At 48.7% G+C, this 21,517-nt stretch overlaps 1 protein-coding gene across 11 annotated transcripts in view; it reads right to left on the bottom strand.

The window, feature by feature from the left end:
- RALYL (RALY RNA binding protein like) overlaps nucleotides 1-21,517 on the bottom strand; it is a 1,174,022-nt gene that overhangs the window by 299,026 nt on the left and 853,479 nt on the right. The window lies entirely within an intron of this gene.

Below are 21,517 nucleotides of genomic sequence, written 5' to 3'. Positions count from 1 at the left end.
GACACTGCAGTGCCACTCCTAGATGTGCCCGGTGTTTGTGTCGGCCACTAGGGTCGCTAATCTTACTCACACAGCTACCTCATTGCGCCTCTTTTTTTCTTTGCGTCATGTGCTGTTTGGGGAGGGTTTTTTGGAAGGGCCATCCTGCGTGACACTGCAGTGCCACTCCTAGATGGGCCCGGTGTTTGTGTCGGCCACTAGGGTCGCTAATCTTACTCACACAGCTACCTCATTGCGCCTCTTTTTTTCTTTGCGTCATGTGCTGTTTGGGGAGGGTTTTTTGGAAGGGACATCCTGCGTGACACTGCAGTGCCACTCCTAGATGGGCCCGGTGTTTGTGTCGGCCACTAGGGTCGCTAATCTTACTCACACAGTCAGCTACCTCATTGCGCCTCTTTTTTTCTTTGCGTCATGTGCTGTTTGGGGAGGGTTTTTTGGAAGGGCCATCCTGCGTGACACTGCAGTGCCACTCCTAGATGGGCCCGGTGTTTGTGTCGGCCACTAGGGTCGCTAATCTTACTCACACAGCTACCTCATTGCGCCTCTTTTTTTCTTTGCGTCATGTGCTGTTTGGGGAGGGTTTTTTGGAAGGGCCATCCTGCGTGACACTGCAGTGCCACTCCTAGATGGGCCCGGTGTTTGTGTCGGCCACTAGGGTCGCTAATCTTACTCACACAGCTACCTCATTGCGCCTCTTTTTTTCTTTGCGTCATGTGCTGTTTGGGGAGGGTTTTTTGGAAGGGACATCCTGCGTGACACTGCAGTGCCACTCCTAGATGGGCCCGGTGTTTGTGTCGGCCACTAGGGTCGCTTATCTTACTCACACAGCGACCTCGGTGCAAATTTTAGGACTAAAAATAATATTGTGAGGTGTGAGGTATTCAGAATAGACTGAAAATGAGTGTAAATTATGGTTTTTGAGGTTAATAATACTTTGGGATCAAAATGACCCCCAAATTCTATGATTTAAGCTGTTTTTTAGTGTTTTTGGAAAAAAACACCCGAATCCAAAACACACCCGAATCCGACAAAAAAAATTCGGTGAGGTTTTGCCAAAACGCGTTCGAACCCAAAACACGGCCGCGGAACCGAACCCAAAACCAAAACACAAAACCCGAAAAATTTCAGGCGCTCATCTCTACTACTTAGGCAGGATATGTTTACACTGGAAAAAGGCGCATAAGAGGGGATATGAGTAATATCTTCAAATTTATCAAGGGGCAATATAAGGAACTTTCAGGCGATTTACTTATTAAAAGCTCTGTACACAGGACACGTGGTCATCCCCATAGGTTGGAGGGGAGGAAGTTTAAGACCAAGCACAGGAAAGGTTTCTTCACAGTGCGGACAGTGAGTTTATGGAATTCACTATCGGAGAGAGTGATAATGTCGGATTCAATCGAGGCATTTAGGAAACGATTAGACAAATTTTTTGCGGAAAATAGCATAGAAGGTTATAAGTAAATTGGAGATAACATAGCATATAGCACTATAGGTTGCACTTGATGGACAATTGTCTTTTTTCAACCTCAATAACTGTGTAACTATGTAACTATGTACTATAGTAGCTTAACATGTTCATCTTATTCTTTAATAAAGTTTACAGCAGCAGGATTATTAACGTTAATATAATTTATTTATACGAGAAGTGCTGATATGTTACACAATGCTGTACAATGAGAAAATCATGTTATACACAAATTGCATACAATAACTTGGATCAGAAGATAAAAGTGTCCTAGTCCAAATGATCTTATAATCAAAGAGGTCTGGAGAAGGGGCGTGGCCTGGCTGGCATCGAGGGAGGTCAGGATTGTGCAGAGCTCCAGCCAGCAACTTTTTAAGAGGGACCCCCTGGCCCAAATCTGAGGGCTTCTGTATAATCACACAGCCCCTAAGCCCTGCTGAACCACCCTGCATACAGAGGTTGAGGCTGCGGAATCGGGGGGGCCCTGCGCTGCCCCCTGCGGATTGCGGCCTACCTCTGTCCCTGAAGCCGGGGCCTCGATTTTGGGGTGAGGACGGGGGACCGCCGGGCCCGGAGCGGCGGTTGCACAGACTTTCCCCTCCACCTAAGCAGCTCTCCGGAGGTCGGACACCCTGCCCAGTAAACCCCCAAAGCCCCAGAGAGGACCGGAGACCGGGCGGCCTGCAGGAGACAGTGGCCGGGACACACAGAACGGACGGCCGGTGGCCATCTTGTGGTTGGCGCCGCCTAAAACCCCATCATCTGCGCTGCCTCGCCGCCCCCCCGGCCACCGCGGACGCCTGACACCCGCCCCCCGCCTCACATACCCCCGTTTGACAGCTCCCCCACCCCGCTGACGGTGGATGGCGACCAGGAGAGCTCCGGAGGGACCTGTTCTCATCGACTGGCGGCGGCCATCTTGAGGTTGGCGAGGCACCCATCCTGCTTCGTAGCTGGAGATAGGCTGTAATAGGAGCTCCCTCTGGTGGTTGCTTCTGGATTTACAGCTGCTACACATTTATCCCTATAATCCTGCATGCCCACAGGTCTCCTCTCTGACAACCGGAGGGGAATCATCATCATCATTGTATATCATCTTGAAATAACCGATGTGGAGGGGCGTGGCTTGGCAGCAGCCCGAGCGGATGTGTTGAGCTGGAACTCCTGCCTTGGGATCAAATTTTATATTAATCACATTGCTCCCTGGCGACCTGGGGTATATTCTCCTGTATAACAGAGACCTGCAACAGCTGGTGAGGTTTGTGGAACCGACGGGTGTACCCTGCGGATGTAGGAGGTGAGGCCTGGGGGGCGTGGCCTGGCACAGGAGAAGAGCAGTCGCAGCCTGGAGGAGCTCCTGCTTTAAAACATCAAAAATCCCCTCCAGGACCGTCAAGACCCGCTCCTATCCATTACCCCCACTCACTAACCCTCCCCTCAACACCCCGCTCTCATCAGACCCGGACCGCGGAATCGGGGAGCAACGTGGACGCTCCCGCAGATTGCGGCCCAGTCACAGAGCAAAAGCCGAGGCCTCAACTTCGGCGGCTCCCGCGCCGGAAGCCTGAGGACTCAGCCGACACCTGCCTTCCTGTCAGACATCCCTCAACACCCCGCTCTCACCAGACCCGGACTGCGGAATCGGGGCGGCGGCTGCTGATAGCGAAAATCAAGCCTATTGCAACTCTTATCCATACCTCTGACAACCTCCTCAACATCGGTCAAGAGACACCCATACCCCCCTCACCCTGATCTCTGCTTTAGTGAGCTAGATGCCATATTTGATGAGCACCTGCAACGCACTAAATGAAGACCAGCAATAAATAACCACCTAGCACATGAGACCCACTACATCATTTACTACCTAAGCACCTAGTGTTTCTAGCCTTAACCTCCCCCTCTGGGCGACCCTGCATGGAAAAATTCTTGATACCCCTATTCGTAATGCCCGCAGGGACTGACCAACAAACCCGAGAGGACACCCCGGAAATAGACTCATCGGACTCTGATCACTCTACTACACGCTCACTTTCCAGAAGCTCCCGCAAATCTAAACCGCCTGCCAAACAACCCAAGATGAAGCACAAAGACCTACTGGCGGTACTAGGCCCTCTTCTCGACGAAAAACTAGCGGGCATAAAGGAAGCTATCGAATCATCATCAACTCTATTAACCCAACACTCCACTCGCCTGGATGAGGCAGAGCAAAGGATCTCGGCCCTAGAGGATGACCTGACTGAAGCTCAAAGATCCTTACAGGCGAAACAACTCGAAGTCGCGGATCTCTCGGATAAGCTCGATGACTTGGAAAATCGCAGCAGAAGAAATAACCTACGAGTCATCGGTATCCCCGAATCCGTAAAAGGCCACGAGCTCTTAGATCTCCTCTCGCTAGCCATCCCAGAACAACTGTCCATGAACCTCAAGGGATCCCCCCTGATCATTGAAAGAGCACACAGATTAGGCCCGGAATGGAAAAATCCATCAGGCCGCCCACGTCCGGTCATCATGAGGATCTTAAATTACGCAGATAAAACGAGACTCCTAGACCAATACCGAAAAACAGCCAATCTGACGATCAACGGAGAACGCCTTCTCATCTTTCAGGACTTCTCAGCTGTGGTGGCGGCGAAACGCAAAGAGTTTGCCCCCATATGCAGACACCTCTTCGAGGCAAAGATCAAATTCGCACTACTATACCCAGCGCGCCTCAGAGTTTTTGAAGACGGACGTCCGAAGTTCTTTGAAGATCCAGACGAAGCTAGGCTACACTTCGCCCTTCCTTCCACTTGATCACCATGTGACTCTTTTTGATTATGGCTAAACACTATCCGAACCTTCTTTTCGGGTCTCAAATGCAGAATATAAGGAGTGCGAATATCCCGCACTCATGTATATTTTCTGTTGTTTAGGTTTCCATAGTTGGAAACTACTTATGTTATTGTTTTTATGTTTTGTCAGTTGTGCCTGCCTGAGTCGGAGCCCCCTCCCCCCACTGGGAAACTCCCCCCCCCCGCTCGCTGGGTCGGGGTGGGACCCCATCTTATCCTTCCAACCTTTCTAATGATATTTTTCCCGATGGGAGTGGGATAATATGCCCTCCGACTCCCACTCACAAACTCCCATAGACGTAGACCCAGTGGCCACACTACTCCACATGGTATCTTGGAACGTAGAGGGCCTTAATCACCCGGTCAAACGGAAAAAAGTGCTGGCTCATTTGAAACGTTTGTCTCCTCAGATTGTATTTTTACAAGAGACACACTGGTTGGATGATCCTAGACACACCCTCCGTGCCCCGTGGATAGGGAGTTGCATATCTTCTCCCTATCACGCGAAATCTAGGGGTGTGGCGATTTTAATCCATGCCAACCTACAACACTCAATCCTCAGAAAACAGCTTGACCCAGAGGGCAGATTTTTATTATTAGATATAAACATACAAAACACGACATACACTCTCCTTAACGTATATGCACCAAATACTTCACCAGATTCTTTTTTTGCAGATCTGCTATCGACCCTTATAACCTGGGGAGGCCAAAACTTGATAGTTGGCGGAGATTTTAACACGGTCGTCGACCCATCCATGGACAGATCCTGGGTAAGTGCTACTACCTCTACTCCCCACACCCACTTGCTCTCCTCCTTCTGTACCCAACTAAACCTCCTAGACCCGTGGAGAATACTCCACCCCACCCAAAAAGACTATTCCTTTTATTCCCACCCCCATTCATCCCACTCCAGAATCGACTACATCTTTACTGGCACCAATCTCCTACCCAAAATCACTTATACGTCTATCGAGAATATTATCATCTCGGACCACGCCCCTATATCTCTCCGTCTCCAACTAGGATTACCACAACGCACCGCCTTGAGATGGCGATTTCCAGCCTACCTCCGCCAGTCTACTGATTTTATGCTTCACCTCAAACAGTCCTGGCATAACTACACCTCAGACAATAGCGATCAACAATTAGATTCACCAATCTTTTGGGGGGCGGCAAAGGCCGTCCTTAGGGGACACATCATGTCCTATACACACGCCAAACGGAAAAATTTTTCCTCCCAACTACACGCCCTGAGCTCCACTCTCATCTCAACATACCGCAGCTACACACAACACGACACCCCCGCCCACAAAGAGGCGTACCTCTCAGCCAAGCTTGTATATGATACATTTCTCACGGAACGGGCTCAGCTCTCCTACGACTATCAGCGGAATAGACTCCACAGATGGGGTAACAAATCAGGCAAATTATTAGCAAATTTAATCAAAGGACCCAAATCCCGTAACTGGGTCAACGCGATCATGCATGCAGACAAACTGACCACCACTCCTGACCTCATTTGTTCAGAATTTAGAAATTTCTACCAATCTTTATATACCAAAGGCCCTGATGATCCTGCTGCCAACCAATCATTTTTGAAGGAAGCAGACCTCCCCATTTTGACCCAAGAGGAGAGGGACTCCCTAGATAAACCGATAACAGTGGAGGAGGTGGTGGAGGTCATTAAGACCCTACCAAACAACAAAAGCCCCGGCCCAGATGGATACGGAGCGGAATTTTACAAAATATTAAGAGACGAACTCGCCCCTACCCTCACATCACTCTATAACCATATTCTGACCTCTAAACAAATCCCCATTAGATTTAACGAAGCCACAATTATTGTCATACCAAAACCAGGCAAAGACCCCTCCCTGCCTGGGTCCTACAGACCGATCTCACTCCTTAATCAAGACTTTAAAGTCCTCACCAAACTGATGGCCAATCGACTACAGCTATGCCTTTCCCGTATTATATCGCCAGCGCAGATGGGATTTCTTAAACACAGACAATCAGTGCGAGGCATCAGAGTGGCGCTGGCAGCCATTACTCACTCCCACACCAATAATATCACAGACAACATCCTAATCAACCTGGACGCTGAAAAAGCTTTCGACAAGATCGCCTGGCCTCACTTAACAAGAGTTCTACTCTACCAGCGATTTGGCGAGACGTTTCGGGTACTGGTTGACTCTCTCTACATTAATCCATCTGCGCAGGTGATAGTTAACAATACCCCCTCCCCACCCTTTCTCCTAGAGAGAGGAACTAGACAGGGTTGCCCCCTTTCCCCCCTCCTCTTCAACATCGCCCTAGAACCCCTTATACGATATATCACCAACTTACCCACCTTTCGTGGTATAAAAATTGGCAACAGGGAAATTAAACTTATGGCGTTTGCAGACGACATCCTTATACTTACCTCCAACCCACGACAGTCGATAACAGCACTACAAGAAGCTATTGACCGCTTTTCCTCTTTTGCAGGCTTCACCGTCAATTTCGACAAGTCGGAAGCATTGGCCATATTTCCCCAGATTACTAAAGGCTGGGATACCCCCTTCCCATTCCGATGGGCTAGCACCCACATTACATATCTAGGCATCATACTACCCGCTGACCCCACCCATCTATACACCGACAACATCCACCCAATTCTCATTAAGATTCAGACAGAACTTACGCTATGGCAAACACTACCCTTAAATCTCTTGGGGCGCTGTAATCTGGTCAAAATGGTTAGTTTCCCCAGACTGCTCTACGTTCTGCAGATGTTGCCCATCATACTCTCAAAAGCTGATGTATCTCATCTCAATTCCTCGATCTCGAAATTTATCTGGGCCAATAAACGACCCAGGATAAGTCTTTTTAAGTTAACCCAAACAATACAAAACGGAGGGGTGAATCTGCCGAGCATGGAGCAGTACAACCATGCTTGTCTCCTCCGATTCGCTGTGGACTGGATCCACGGAACGTCTACCTTTACCGACTCACTAGTCGACTCCCAATTCTGTGCCTCCCTATCCCTCAGCTACATCCTCCATGCAAACAAATCGGAAATATCTAACCTTCATTTGGATAACCCTCTATTAACCTCTACTATTGTAGCGTGGAGACTCTCCCGCAGATCTCTTAAGCTACACCACACCTACTCACTCTTTCTCCCTTTGGTCGGAAATACACAATTCCAAAATGGTCAGGCCCATATCCCCTTTACCAATTGGCACACCTCAGGTATCACATGTATAGGAAACCTTCTCGACTCCAACAAAAGAATACTCACCTTCACGGAGGTGTCACCCAAATATGGAATTAGCTTCCGCCATCGCTTTTATTTCTACCAAATATCACACTACATACGATCGACCCTCTCACATCTTACTGCCCCAGACCTGGTTAACTCTCTGGACGCACTTCTGTGCTCAGGGACCTGCTCCATCTCAGCAATATATACCCGCATACGCACGGAACACATACCCACTACAGACCTCACACAAATACAAACATGGTCCACCCAAATCCCGTCAATGTCCCCGGAGAACATAGTGGATAGCTTTGCGAGCTCCCTCAAACTTATCCCTGCCAGCCTCTATCAAGAAATGGCATACAAAATACTACACAGAGCCTACATATCACCAAGGAGGAGCCATTTGATGGGCTTGTCCGACTCGGCTAAATGCTTAAAATGCTCTTCATTAATAGCAGATCTTATGCACTGCTTCTGGCACTGCAGCCACATCCAAAAATTTTGGACAGAACTACACACCTACGGAACTGCCGAGTTGGGCTTGCGCTTCCGATGTACTGCCTCTTGGGCGCTATTCGGGTATGTCCGTGACCAAAACGATATTCCCTCTCGAGACACGAAACTAATTATGATCCTCTCAGCGGTGGGCAGGAAGGCCATATTACAACAATGGATATCCAATACCCCTCCCACACTACCTCTAGCTACCTCTAGACTACTATTCCTATTCACGATGGACCGGCTGGAGACTTCCCTTAACAAAGAAATATTAACCCCCACCCTGTTTCACTGCTGGAGACGATTTATCAACACACTACCCACTCCGACAAAAACAGCCATCAAACAAAGCTTTCACTGCACCACCTGGTACGGACACCAAGTTCTAGCAGATGACCCCCCCATCGCTCTTCCATAACTGCACCCTAGCCCCCTCTCCTCTTCCCTACCTTCTACTCTTCTCTTGTTTTCTTGCTTTCTATTCCCTCTCATCATCTCAACTCTGATTGCCCGCACCTGACCCTTAAGTTCTTACATCTACCTCCTCCTACTCCCTAACACTGGATATCTATCGTCTATCTCTTCTTATCACACTGTTGATGTCTCCGTGGATAGGTCGGCGGCCCCCGGGTCCTGGCAGGTACGATTAATAATGTTAATAATGTTGTTAATACTGTTAGTGTTTTTATTGTTTTAGGATTTAGCGATCCCCAAAGGGGGAGACGCATTAATATTAGAGATGAGCGCCTGAAATTTTTCGGGTTTTGTGTTTTGGTTTTGGGTTCGGTTCCGCAGCCGTGTTTTGGGTTCGAACGCGTTTTGGCAAAACCTCACCGAATTTTTTTTGTCGGATTCGGGTGTGTTTTGGATTCGGGTGTTTTTTTCAAAAAACACTAAAAAACAGCTTAAATCATAGAATTTGGGGGTCATTTTGATCCCAAAGTATTATTAACCTCAAAAACCATAATTTACACTCATTTTCAGTCTATTCTGAATACCTCACACCTCACAATATTATTTTTAGTCCTAAAATTTGCACCGAGGTCGCTGTGTGAGTAAGATAAGCGACCCTAGTGGCCGACACAAACACCGGGCCCATCTAGGAGTGGCACTGCAGTGTCACGCAGGATGTCCCTTCCAAAAAACCCTCCCCAAACAGCACATGACGCAAAGAAAAAAAGAGGCGCAATGAGGTAGCTGTGTGAGTAAGATTAGCGACCCTAGTGGCCGACACAAACACCGGGCCCATCTAGGAGTGGCACTGCAGTGTCACGCAGGATGGCCCTTCCAAAAAACCCTCCCCAAACAGCACATGACGCAAAGAAAAAAAGAGGCGCAATGAGGTAGCTGTGTGAGTAAGATTAGCGACCCTAGTGGCCGACACAAACACCGGGCCCATCTAGGAGTGGCACTGCAGTGTCACGCAGGATGTCCCTTCCAAAAAACCCTCCCCAAACAGCACATGACGCAAAGAAAAAAAGAGGCGCAATGAGGTAGCTGACTGTGTGAGTAAGATTAGCGACCCTAGTGGCCGACACAAACACCGGGCCCATTTAGGAGTGGCACTGCAGTGTCACGCAGGATGTCCCTTCCAAAAAACCCTCCCCAATCAGCACATGATGCAAAGAAAAAGAAAAGAAAAAAGAGGTGCAAGATGGAATTGTCCTTGGGCCCTCCCACCCACCCTTATGTTGTATAAACAAAACAGGACATGCACACTTTAACCAACCCATCATTTCAGTGACAGGGTCTGCCACACGACTGTGACTGATATGACGGGTTGGTTTGGACCCCCCCCAAAAAAGAAGCAATTAATCTCTCCTTGCACAAACTGGCTCTACAGAGGCAAGATGTCCACCTCATCATCACCCTCCGATATATCACCGTGTACATCCCCCTCCTCACAGATTATCAATTCGTCCCCACTGGAATCCACCATCTCAGCTCCCTGTGTACTTTGTGGAGGCAATTGCTGCTGGTCAATGTCTCCGCGGAGGAATTGATTATAATTCATTTTAATGAACATCATCTTCTCCACATTTTCTGGATGTAACCTCGTACGCCGATTGCTGACAAGGTGAGCGGCGGCACTAAACACTCTTTCGGAGTACACACTTGTGGGAGGGCAACTTAGGTAGAATAAAGCCAGTTTGTGCAAGGGCCTCCAAATTGCCTCTTTTTCCTGCCAGTATAAGTACGGACTGTGTGACGTGCCTACTTGGTGTCAGGAATCGACTCACCACGGTGACATCTGTCCGCCGCTGCGGACTCCGTCCTGGGTCCCTGCGTTCATCTGTCATCCGCGTCTCTGCCATCAGACGCCATCCTGGGCCTGGGAGCGCTCCTGTGATAGCGGGCGTGTAGCACGCCGCGTTCCCGCTAGGCCGCGGCATGGGCGCCGCCATGACAGCCTCCAGCAGTCAGCATACGGCGGCCAATCCGGTGCTTGGCCGCACCCACTTTTCCTCACTCCACCAATGACTGTGTAACAAGGGGTATATATGAAGCTGCAGGATCAGTCTGCAGGCATCCTGAACTTTGTGTCACTCCTGCGACTCATGTGTAAGGATCTGGTTCCTGTTTCCTCCGTGTACCTGGATACCTACCTGCTGTCCCGTGTTCCTGGCTATCTTCTTAAGACTCTGTACTCCTGGTTACTTCTCACAGCTCCGTGGAACTACAAGCCCCAGCAATACCTGCTTCCATCTACAGGCTTCACACTCACCACCATCTCTGTGTGCTTCAGCCTAGCAGTAGAGACTGACTCCAGGTGTGTTCCATCTCTCCACCTGTGATGCAGCTTGCATGCTGCCAGTGCCTCATCACCTGCACTGTGGACATAGTCAGACTCCTGCCTCTGCTACCAGGTTTGCCATACAACACCATCTCTGCTGGTTCCATGTTTTAATCTGCTCTGGTTCCCATACCAGAATATTCTCTGCCAAGTTATCACTCATCTGTTATCATCACTACCGGTTATCATTTCATCAGTCACCATTCATTCTGTTACCATAGACTTTCAGCTGCCACGCTGTACAATTGACATTTGCATTTCCTACTGTTATTTTCTGCTGCCGTTTTGTGAACCATCTGTCTAATAAATATCATTGCGCTCATGCGCAGAAACATAATCCAGCCTCCTCGTTTTCTCCCATCCACCTCCACTGACCCACTAGCGCCCCCTCCGGGGACACAGACAAAACCAAGTCTGACAGTAAGTTCAGGATCGATGGACTCGGACGGTGGACGGAGTGTGGGGTCAGAGGCCTTGCAAAATCTGGTCTCCCGTTTGGATGGTCAAGAGGCTGCGCAGCAGCAGATGTTCCAGTTCCTGCAAGGGATGTCCTCCCGGATAGATACACAGCAATCCCTGCCTAGTGTACACACTCCTACAGTTCCTGTTACTCCAGCACCTGCCAGTACTGTGAGTCCTTCTATGCCGGCTGCATCAGCTCCAGTGTCACGTCTGCACCTGCCCGGGCCAAGCAAGTATGATGGCAGCCCAAAGTTATGTCGCGGGTTTCTCAACCAATGTGAAATCCAGTTTGAATTGTTGTCACATAATTTCCCCACGTCAAGATCCAAGGTTGCCTACATCATCTCTCTACTTTCTGGATCTGCTTTGAGTTGGGTGTCTCCTCTGTGGGAACGTGCCGACCCTCTGATTAACAACTATGCAGAATTCGTGTCAACCTTCAGACGGATCTTTGACGAGCCTGGTCGTGCAACATCAGCTTCTGCCGACCTAATCCAACTTCGTCAAGGTACCCGTAGTATGGGACAATATGTCATCCAGTTCCAGACGTTGGCCGCAGAGATTCAGTGGAACAATCAAGCCCTGGTAGCAGCTTTCTGGCATGGACTCTCTGATCGGATCAAGGACGAACTGGCAACCCGCGATCTTCCTGTACAATTGTCCGATTTAATTTCCTTGTGCATCAAGTTGGACTCTCGCATCCGCGAACGCAACAATGAACGTGCTCGGAGTGAGCCACGCAGATCAAGGATGATACCTTCCGTACAGTTCCAGTCTCCACCTTCTGATGAGCCTATGCAAATAAATAGGTCCCGCCTAACTCCTGAGGAGCGGTCAAGAAGACTTCGTGAGAGACTATGTCTTTATTGTGCGGCTGCAGGTCACCAGATTAATTCCTGCACAGTGCGTTCGGGAAACGCCAGATCCTGACTTGTAAAGGAGGAGTCAAGTTGGGATCTTCTAGACAAGCTCCTTCTAATCAAGACCTTATCCTTCCTGTGACTTTAGAGACTTCAGTTGGGCTTCAGTCTGCATCAGCATTAGTGGACTGTGGAGCCGCAGGAAATTTCATCACCCAAGCTGCGGTAAATAAATTTTGCTTGCCTGTATGTGAACTTTCTTACCCAGTCTACATTACCGCCGTGGATGGTAGCCGAATCTCCAAGGGGAATATTTCTCACCAAACTGCACCAGTGGTTTTGGGAGTTGGGTTCCTACACTCAGAATTAATAAAGTTCTTAGTCATTCCTCAAGCCACCCAGGAGATCGTTTTGGGCATGCCCTGGCTCCAGCTACACAATCCACAGTTCGACTGGTCAACGTTACAACTTACTTCATGGGGTTCACATTGCCATCAGTCCTGTTTAGCCCAAGTTTGTCCAATCAAGTCTACTGAAGTAAAAACCCAGTCAAGTCTTCCTGCGGCTTATCAAGATTTCTCTGATGTCTTCAGTGAAAAAGCCGCGGATGTCCTGCCGCCCCATAGAGAATGGGATTGTCCCATCAATCTCCTTCCTGGCAAGAAGCCACCTAGGGGGCGTACCTACCCGTTATCTGTTCCCGAAACTGAAGCGATGAGCGACTACATCAGGGAGAATTTACAGAAGGGATTCATTCGTCCTTCATCATCACCCGCTGGTGCAGGCTTCTTCTTTGTTAAAAAGAAGGATGGAGGACTGCGTCCATGCATTGACTACCGGGGTCTCAATGACATTACCATTAAAAATAGTTATCCATTACCACTCATTACCGAATTATTTGACAGAGTTAAAGGAGCCCGCATCTTCACCAAGCTAGATCTCCGCGGTGCCTACAACCTCAACAGAATCCGGAGTGGTGACGAATGGAAGACAGCTTTTAACACTCGAGATGGTCATTACGAGTACCTGGTAATGCCATTCGGGTTGAGTAATGCCCCAGCAGTGTTCCAACACTTTGTGAACGAAATCTTCCGTGACGTTCTGTATAAATACCTCGTTGTTTATCTGGATGATATCCTCATCTTCTCCCAAGATCTTCCCTCTCATCGTCTACAAGTCCGTGAAGTCCTCCGACGTCTTCGTGAGAACCGGCTCTACGGTAAACTATCCAAGTGTACCTTTGAAGTTTCCTCTATACCCTTCCTGGGATATATAATTTCCGGATCGGATCTCCAGATGGACCCGACAAAGTTGGAAGCCATTGCCAATTGGTCCATTCCAAATTCTCTCAAGTCTATTCAGCGGTTCCTGGGATTTGCCAACTACTATAGGAAATTTATTCGGGGATTCTCCACTCTCATCGCTCCTATTACCAACTTAACTCGGAAAGGGGCAGACCATTCCAACTGGTCAGAAGAGGCTTTAGCGGCCTTCCAGAAAATCAAGCTGGCCTTTATGTCTGCTCCAGTTCTGTCCCAGCCAGATGTAAACAGACCGTTCGAGTTGGAGGTGGATGCCTCTACAGTTGGAGTTGGAGCTGTTCTCTCCCAGAAGGGAACTGATGGGAAAATCCACCCCTGTGGATTTTATTCTCGTAAATTCCTCCCTGCAGAAGCTAACTATTCCGTTGGAGATCAAGAACTACTGGCGATTAAGCTGGCCCTCGAGGAATGGAGGTATCTCCTGGAAGGGGCCAAACATCCGTTCAACATCTACACGGATCATAAAAATCTGCTATATTTAAAGGCAGCCCAGTGCCTTAATCCTCGCCAGTCCAGGTGGGCTATGTTTTTCTCACGTTTTAACTTTAAGCTTCATTTCCGCCCAGGTTCGCAGAATGTTAAAGCTGACGCCTTATCCCGATCTATGGAATCCGAAGAGGAAACGCCTGACTCAGTTCCACATTCCATCCTGAGTCCAGTGGTATTTGCTGCATCTCAAGTCTCCCCAGCTCCTCCTCCTGGTAAGACTTTTGTTTCCCCAGAACTCCGTCCCAAGTTGCTGTCTTGGGCCCATCAATCCAAGTTCACTGGTCATCCCGGTGTTCTGAAAACCTTCAAGTTCCTCTCTGAGACATACTGGTGGCCAAAGATGAAAGCTGACATCAAGGATTTCGTGGCATCCTGTCCTAAGTGTGTGCAGCACAAGACTCCTCGTCAGTCTCCAGCAGGTCAGTTACAACCATTGTCTGTTCCTAGTCGCCCTTGGTCACACCTGTCCATGGACTTTATCTCCGACCTTCCTCCTTCTCAAGGATACAATACCATCTGGGTTGTAGTGGACAGATTTACCAAGATGGCCCATTTTGTTCCTCTCCAGGGTCTCCCTTCTGCCCCAAAACTCGCCCAAATCTTCCTACGGGAGATTTTCCGCTTACATGGTCTACCCTCAGAAATAATATCCGACCGAGGTGTACAGTTTGTAGCGAGGTTTTGGAGGGCTCTCTGTTCTGCCATGCAGGTTAAACTGAAGTTCTCGTCATCTTACCACCCTCAGACGAATGGGCAGACAGAGAGGGTAAATCAAGAACTAGAGACATTTTTAAGGTTGTATGTTTCATCTTCTCAGGATGACTGGTTTGATCTGCTCCCATGGGCTGAGTTTGCCCACAACTTCCGCTACCACACTGCTACTGAGACAACTCCATTCTTTGCAGTGTATGGGCAACATCCTCGTGTTCCAGATTTCCAAGAACTCCCTCACATGGATGTTCCTGCTGCCACTACTGCCCTGAGTCAGTTTTCTTCAATCTGGAAGAAGATTCACACTTCTCTCAAAAAGGCCTCCAGCCGGTATAAATACTTTGCTGATCGCAAAAGACGTGCAGTTCCTAGCCTGAAACCTGGGGACAAGGTTTGGCTGTCTACCCGGAACCTCCGTCTTAGGGTCCCGTCCATGAAATTTGCACCACGTTTCATTGGTCCCTTTCCTGTCGAAAGAGTCATCAACCCTGTGGCCTACAAGCTGAAGTTACCACCTTCTCTGCGAATACCTAATGCTTTTCATGTTTCTCTCCTCAGACCTTTAGTCCTGAATCGTTTCCAAAGAGCTCTTCCAGTTGGTCCCAAAGTTCGAACTCAGCGGGGCGTGGAGTTCGAGATTGGCAAGATTCTGGATTCCCGTTGCCGGTATGGACGTCTTCAATATCTTGTCGATTGGTCCGGTTATGGCCCAGAGGAGAGAAGTTGGGTAAATTCGTTGGATGTCCATGCTCCAAGGTTGGTCCGTGTCTTCCATAACACTCATCCTTCCAAGCCACGTGGGTGTTCGGTGCCCACCCTTAAAGGTGGGGGGTACTGTCAGGAATCGACTCACCACGGTGACATCTGTCCGCCGCTGCGGACTCCGTCCTGGGTCCCTGCGTTCATCTGTCATCCGCGTCTCTGCCATCAGACGCCATCCTGGGCCTGGGAGCGCTCCTGTGATAGCGGGCGTGTAGCACGCCGCGTTCCCGCTAGGCCGCGGCATGGGCGCCGCCATGACAGCCTCCAGCAGTCAGCATACGGCGGCCAATCCGGTGCTTGGCCGCACCCACTTTTCCTCACTCCACCAATGACTGTGTAACAAGGGGTATATATGAAGCTGCAGGATCAGTCTGCAGGCATCCTGAACTTTGTGTCACTCCTGCGACTCATGTGTAAGGATCTGGTTCCTGTTTCCTCCGTGTACCTGGATACCTACCTGCTGTCCCGTGTTCCTGGCTATCTACTTAAGACTCTGTACTCCTGGTTACTTCTCACAGCTCCGTGGAACTACAAGCCCCAGCAATACCTGCTTCCATCTACAGGCTTCACACTCACCACCATCTCTGTGTGCTTCAGCCTAGCAGTAGAGACTGACTCCAGGTGTGTTCCATCTCTCCACCTGTGATGCAGCTTGCATGCTGCCAGTGCCTCATCACCTGCACTGTGGACATAGTCAGACTCCTGCCTCTGCTACCAGGTTTGCCATACAACACCATCTCTGCTGGTTCCATGTTTTAATCTGCTCTGGTTCCCATACCAGAATATTCTCTGCCAAGTTATCACTCATCTGTTATCATCACTACCGGTTATCATTTCATCAGTCACCATTCATTCTGTTACCATAGACTTTCAGCTGCCACGCTGTACAATTGACATTTGCATTTCCTACTGTTATTTTCTGCTGCCGTTTTGTGAACCATCTGTCTAATAAATATCATTGCGCTCATGCGCAGAAACATAATCCAGCCTCCTCGTTTTCTCCCATCCACCTCCACTGACCCACTAGCGCCCCCTCCGGGGACACAGACAAAACCAAGTCTGACACTTGGATGCGGTCACTCATATAATCCTCCACCATTCTATCAATGTTGAGAGAATCATATGCAGTGACAGTAGACGACATGTCCGTAATCGTTGTCAGGTCCTTCAGTCCGGACCAGATGTCAGCATCAGCAGTCGCTCCAGACTGCCCTGCATCACCGCCAGCGGGTGGGCTCGGAATTCTGAGCCTTTTCCTCGCACCCCCAGTTGCGGGAGAATGTGAAGGAGGAGATGTTGACAGGTCGCGTTCCGCTTGACTTGACAATTTTGTCACCAGCAGGTCTTTCAACCCCAGCAGACTTGTGTCTGCCGGAAAGAGAGATCCAAGGTAGGCTTTAAATCTAGGATCGAGCACGGTGGCCAAAATGTAGTGCTCTGATTTCAACAGATTGACCACCCGTGAATCCTTGTTAAGCGAATTAAGGGCTCCATCCACAAGTCCCACATGCCTAGCGGAATCGCTCCGTGTTAGCTCCTCCTTCAATGTCTCCAGCTTCTTCTGCAAAAGCCTGATGAGGGGAATGACCTGACTCAGGCTGGCAGTGTCTGAACTGACTTCACGTGTGGCAAGTTCAAAGGGCATCAGAACCTTGCACAACGTTGAAATCATTCTCCACTGCGCTTGAGACAGGTGCATTCCACCTACTATATCGTGCTCAATTGTATAGGCTTGAATGGCCTTTTGCTGCTCCTCCAACCTCTGAAGCATATAGAGGGTTGAATTCCACCTCGTTACCACTTCTTGCTTCAGATGATGGCAGGGCAGGTTCAGTAGTTTTTGGTGGTGCTCCAGTCTTCTGTACGTGGTGCCTGTACGCCGAAAGTGTCCCGCAATTCTTCTGGCCACCGACAGCATCTCTTGCACGCCCCTGTCATTTTTTAAAAAATTCTGCACCACCAAATTCAAGGTATGTGCAAAACATGGGACGTGCTGGAATTTGCCCATATTTAATGCACACACAATATTGCTGGCGTTGTCCGATGCCACAAATCCACAGGAGAGTCCAATTGGGGTAAGCCATTCCGCGATGATCTTCCTCAGTTGCCGTAAGAGGTTTTCAGCTGTGTGCGTATTCTGGAAAGCGGTGATACAAAGCGTAGCCTGCCTAGGAAAGAGTTGGCATTTGCGAGATGCTGCTACTGGTGCCGCCGCTGCTGTTCTTGCGGCGGGAGTCCATACATCTACCCAGTGGGCTGTCACAGTCATATAGTCCTGACCCTGCCCTGCTCCACTTGTCCACATGTCCGTGGTTAAGTGGACATTGGGTACAACTGCATTTTTTAGGACACTGGTGAGTCTTTTTCTGACGTCCGTGTACATTCTCGGTATCGCCTGCCTAGAGAAGTGGAACCTAGATGGTATTTGGTAACGGGGGCACACTGCCTCAATAAATTGTCTAGTTCCCTGTGAACTAACGGCGGATACCGGACGCACGTCTAACACCAACATAGTTGTCAAGGCCTCAGTTATCCGCTTTGCAGCAGGATGACTGCTGTGATATTTCATCTTCCTCGCAAAGGACTGTTGGACAGTCAATTGCTTACTGGAAGTAGTACAAGTGGGCTTACGACTTCCCCTCTGGGATGACCATCGACTCCCAGCAGCAACAACAGCAGCGCCAGTAGCAGTAGGCGTTACACGCAAGGATGCATCGGAGGAATCCCAGGCAGGAGAGGACTCGTCAGAATTGCCAGTGACATGGCCTGCAGGACTATTGGCATTCCTGGGGAAGGAGGAAATTGACACTGAGGGAGTTGGTGGGGTGGTTTGCGTGAGCTTGGTTACAAGAGGAAGGGATTTACTGGTCAGTGGACTGCTTCCGCTGTCGCCCAAAGTTTTTGAACTTGTCACTGACTTATTATGAATGCGCTGCAGGTGACGTATAAGGGAGGATGTTCCGAGGTGGTTAACGTCCTTACCCCTACTTATTACAGCTTGACAAAGGCAACACACGGCTTGACACCTGTTGTCCGCTTTTCTGTTGAAATACCTCCACACTGAAGAGCTGATTTTTTTGGTATTTTCACCAGGCATGTCAACGGCCATATTCCTCCCACGGACAACAGGTGTCTCCCCGGGTGCCTGACTTAAACAAACCACCTCACCATCAGAATCCTCCTGGTCAATTTCCTCCCCAGCGCCAGCAACACCCATATCCTCCTCATCCTGGAGTACTTCAACATCTTCATCTTCAATCTGACTATCAGGAACTGGACTGCGGGTGCTCCTTCCAGCACTTGCAGGGGGCGTGCAAATGGTGGAAGGCGCATGCTCTTCACGTCCAGTGTTGGGAAGGTCAGGCATCGCAACCGACACAATTGGACTCTCCTTGTGGATTTGGGATTTCGAAGAACGCACAGTTCTTTGCGGTGCTTTTGCCAGCTTGAGTCTTTTCAGTTTTCTAGCGAGAGGCTGAGTGCTTCCATCCTCATGTGAAGCTGAACCACTAGCCATGAACATAGGCCAGGGCCTCAGCCGTTCCTTGCCACTCCGTGTGGTAAATGGCATATTGGCAAGTTTACGCTTCTCCTCCGACAATTTTATTTTAGGTTTTGGAGTCCTTTTTTACTGATATTTGGTGTTTTGGATTTGACATGCTCTGTACTATGACATTGGGCATCGGCCTTGGCAGACGACGTTGCTGGCATTTCATCGTCTCGGCCATGCCTAGTGGCAGCAGCTTCAGCACGAGGTGGAAGTGGATCTTGATCTTTCCCTAATTTTGGAACCTCAACATTTTTGTTCTCCATATTTTAATAGGCACAACTAAAAGGCACCTCAGGTAAACAATGGAGATGGATACTAGTATACAATTATGGACTGCCTGCCGAGTGCAGACACAGAGGTAGCCACAGCCGTGAACTACCGTACTGTACTGTGTCTGCTGCTAATATAGACTGGTTGATAAAGAGATGTCTATGTAACTATGTATGTATAAAGAAGAAAGAAAAAAAAACCACGGTTAGGTGGTATACAATTATGGACGGACTGCCTGCCGAGTGCAGACACAGAGGTAGCCACAGCCGTGAACTACCGTACTGTACTGTGTCTGCTGCTAATAATATAGACTGGTTGATAAAGAGATGTCGTAGTAGTATGTATGTATGTATAAAGAAGAAAGAAAAAAAAACCACGGTTAGGTGGTATACAATTATGGACGGACTGCCTGCCGAGTGCAGACACAGAGGTAGCCACAGCCGTGAACTACCGTACTGTACTGTGTCTGCTGCTAATATAGACTGGTTGATAAAGAGATGTCTATGTAACTATGTATGTATAAAGAAGAAAGAAAAAAAAACCACGGTTAGGTGGTATACAATTATGGACGGACTGCCTGCCGAGTGCAGACACAGAGGTAGCCACAGCCGTGAACTACCGTACTGTACTGTGTCTGCTGCTAATATAGACTGGTTGATAAAGAGATGTCTATGTAACTATGTATGTATAAAGAAGAAAGAAAAAAAAAAACCACGGTTAGGTGGTATACAATTATGGACGGACTGCCTGCCGAGTGCAGACACAGAGGTAGCCACAGCCGTGAACTACCGTACTGTACTGTGTCTGCTGCTAATATAGACTGGTTGATAAAGAGATGTCTATGTAACTATGTATGTATAAAGAAGAAAGAAAAAAAAACCACGGTTAGGTGGTATACAATTATGGACGGACTGCCTGCCGAGTGCAGACACAGAGGTAGCCACAGCCGTGAACTACCGTACTGTACTGTGTCTGCTGCTAATATAGACTGGTTGATAAAGAGATGTCGTAGTAGTATGTATGTATAAAGAAGAAAAAAAAACCACGGTTAGGTGGTATACAATTATGGACGGACTGCCTGCCGAGTGCAGACACAGAGGTAGCCACAGCCGTGAACTACCGTACTGTGTCTGCTGCGACTGGATGATAAATGATATAAAAAATATATATATATCACTACTGCAGCCGGACAGGTATATATTATATATTATATAATGACGGACCTGCTGGACACTGTCTGTCAGCAGAATGAGTTTTATTTTTATAGAATAAAAAAAACAACAACACACAAGTGAAGTCACACGACGAGTGTTTAACTTTTTCAGGCAATCACAATATAAGTATACTACTAACTATACTGGTGGTCAGTGTGGTCAGGTCACTGGTCAGTCACACTGGCAGTGGCACTCCTGCAGCAAAAGTGTGCACTGTTTAATTTTAATATAATATTATGTACTCCTGGCTCCTGCTATAACCTATAACTGGCACTGCAGTGCTCCCCAGTCTCCCCCACAATTATAAGCTGTGTGAGCTGAGCAGTCAGACAGATATATAATATATATAGATGATGCAGCACACTGGGCTGAGCCTGAGCAGTGCACACAGATATGGTATGTGACTGAGTCACTGTGTGTATCGCTTTTTTCAGGCAGAGAACGGATATATTAAATAAACTGCACTGTCTGGTGGTCACTCACTATATAATATTATGTACTCCTGGCTCCTGCTATAACCTATAACTGGCACTGCAGTGCTCCCCAGTCTCCCCCACAATTATAAGCTGTGTGAGCTGAGCAGTCAGACAGATATATAATATATATAGATGATGCAGCACACTGGGCTGAGCCTGAGCAGTGCACACAGATATGGTATGTGACTGAGTCACTGTGTGTATCGCTTTTTTCAGGCAGAGAACGGATATATTAAATAAACTGCACTGTCTGGTGGTCACTCACTAGTAAACTCTCTGCACTCTCTACACTTCTACAGTACTCCTCCTAGTCCTAAGCTCCAGTAAATCTCTCTCTCTTATAATCTAAATGGAGAGGACGCCAGCCACGTCCTCTCCCTATCAATCTCAATGCACGTGTGAAAATGGCTGCGACGCGCGGCTCCTTATATAGAATCCGAGTCTCGCGAGAATCCGACAGCGTCATGATGACGTTCGGGCGCGCTCGGGTTAACCGAGCAAGGCGGGAGGATCCGAGTCTGCTCGGACCCGTGAAAAAAACCATGAAGTTCGGGCGGGTT

Source organism: Pseudophryne corroboree, chromosome 5, assembly GCF_028390025.1.
Source record: "Pseudophryne corroboree isolate aPseCor3 chromosome 5, aPseCor3.hap2, whole genome shotgun sequence".
In the NCBI taxonomy this organism is placed as follows: Eukaryota; Metazoa; Chordata; class Amphibia; order Anura; family Myobatrachidae; genus Pseudophryne; species Pseudophryne corroboree.
Note: the sequence above shows the minus strand (reverse complement) of the source record. Positions and strands in the feature narration are given on the sequence as shown.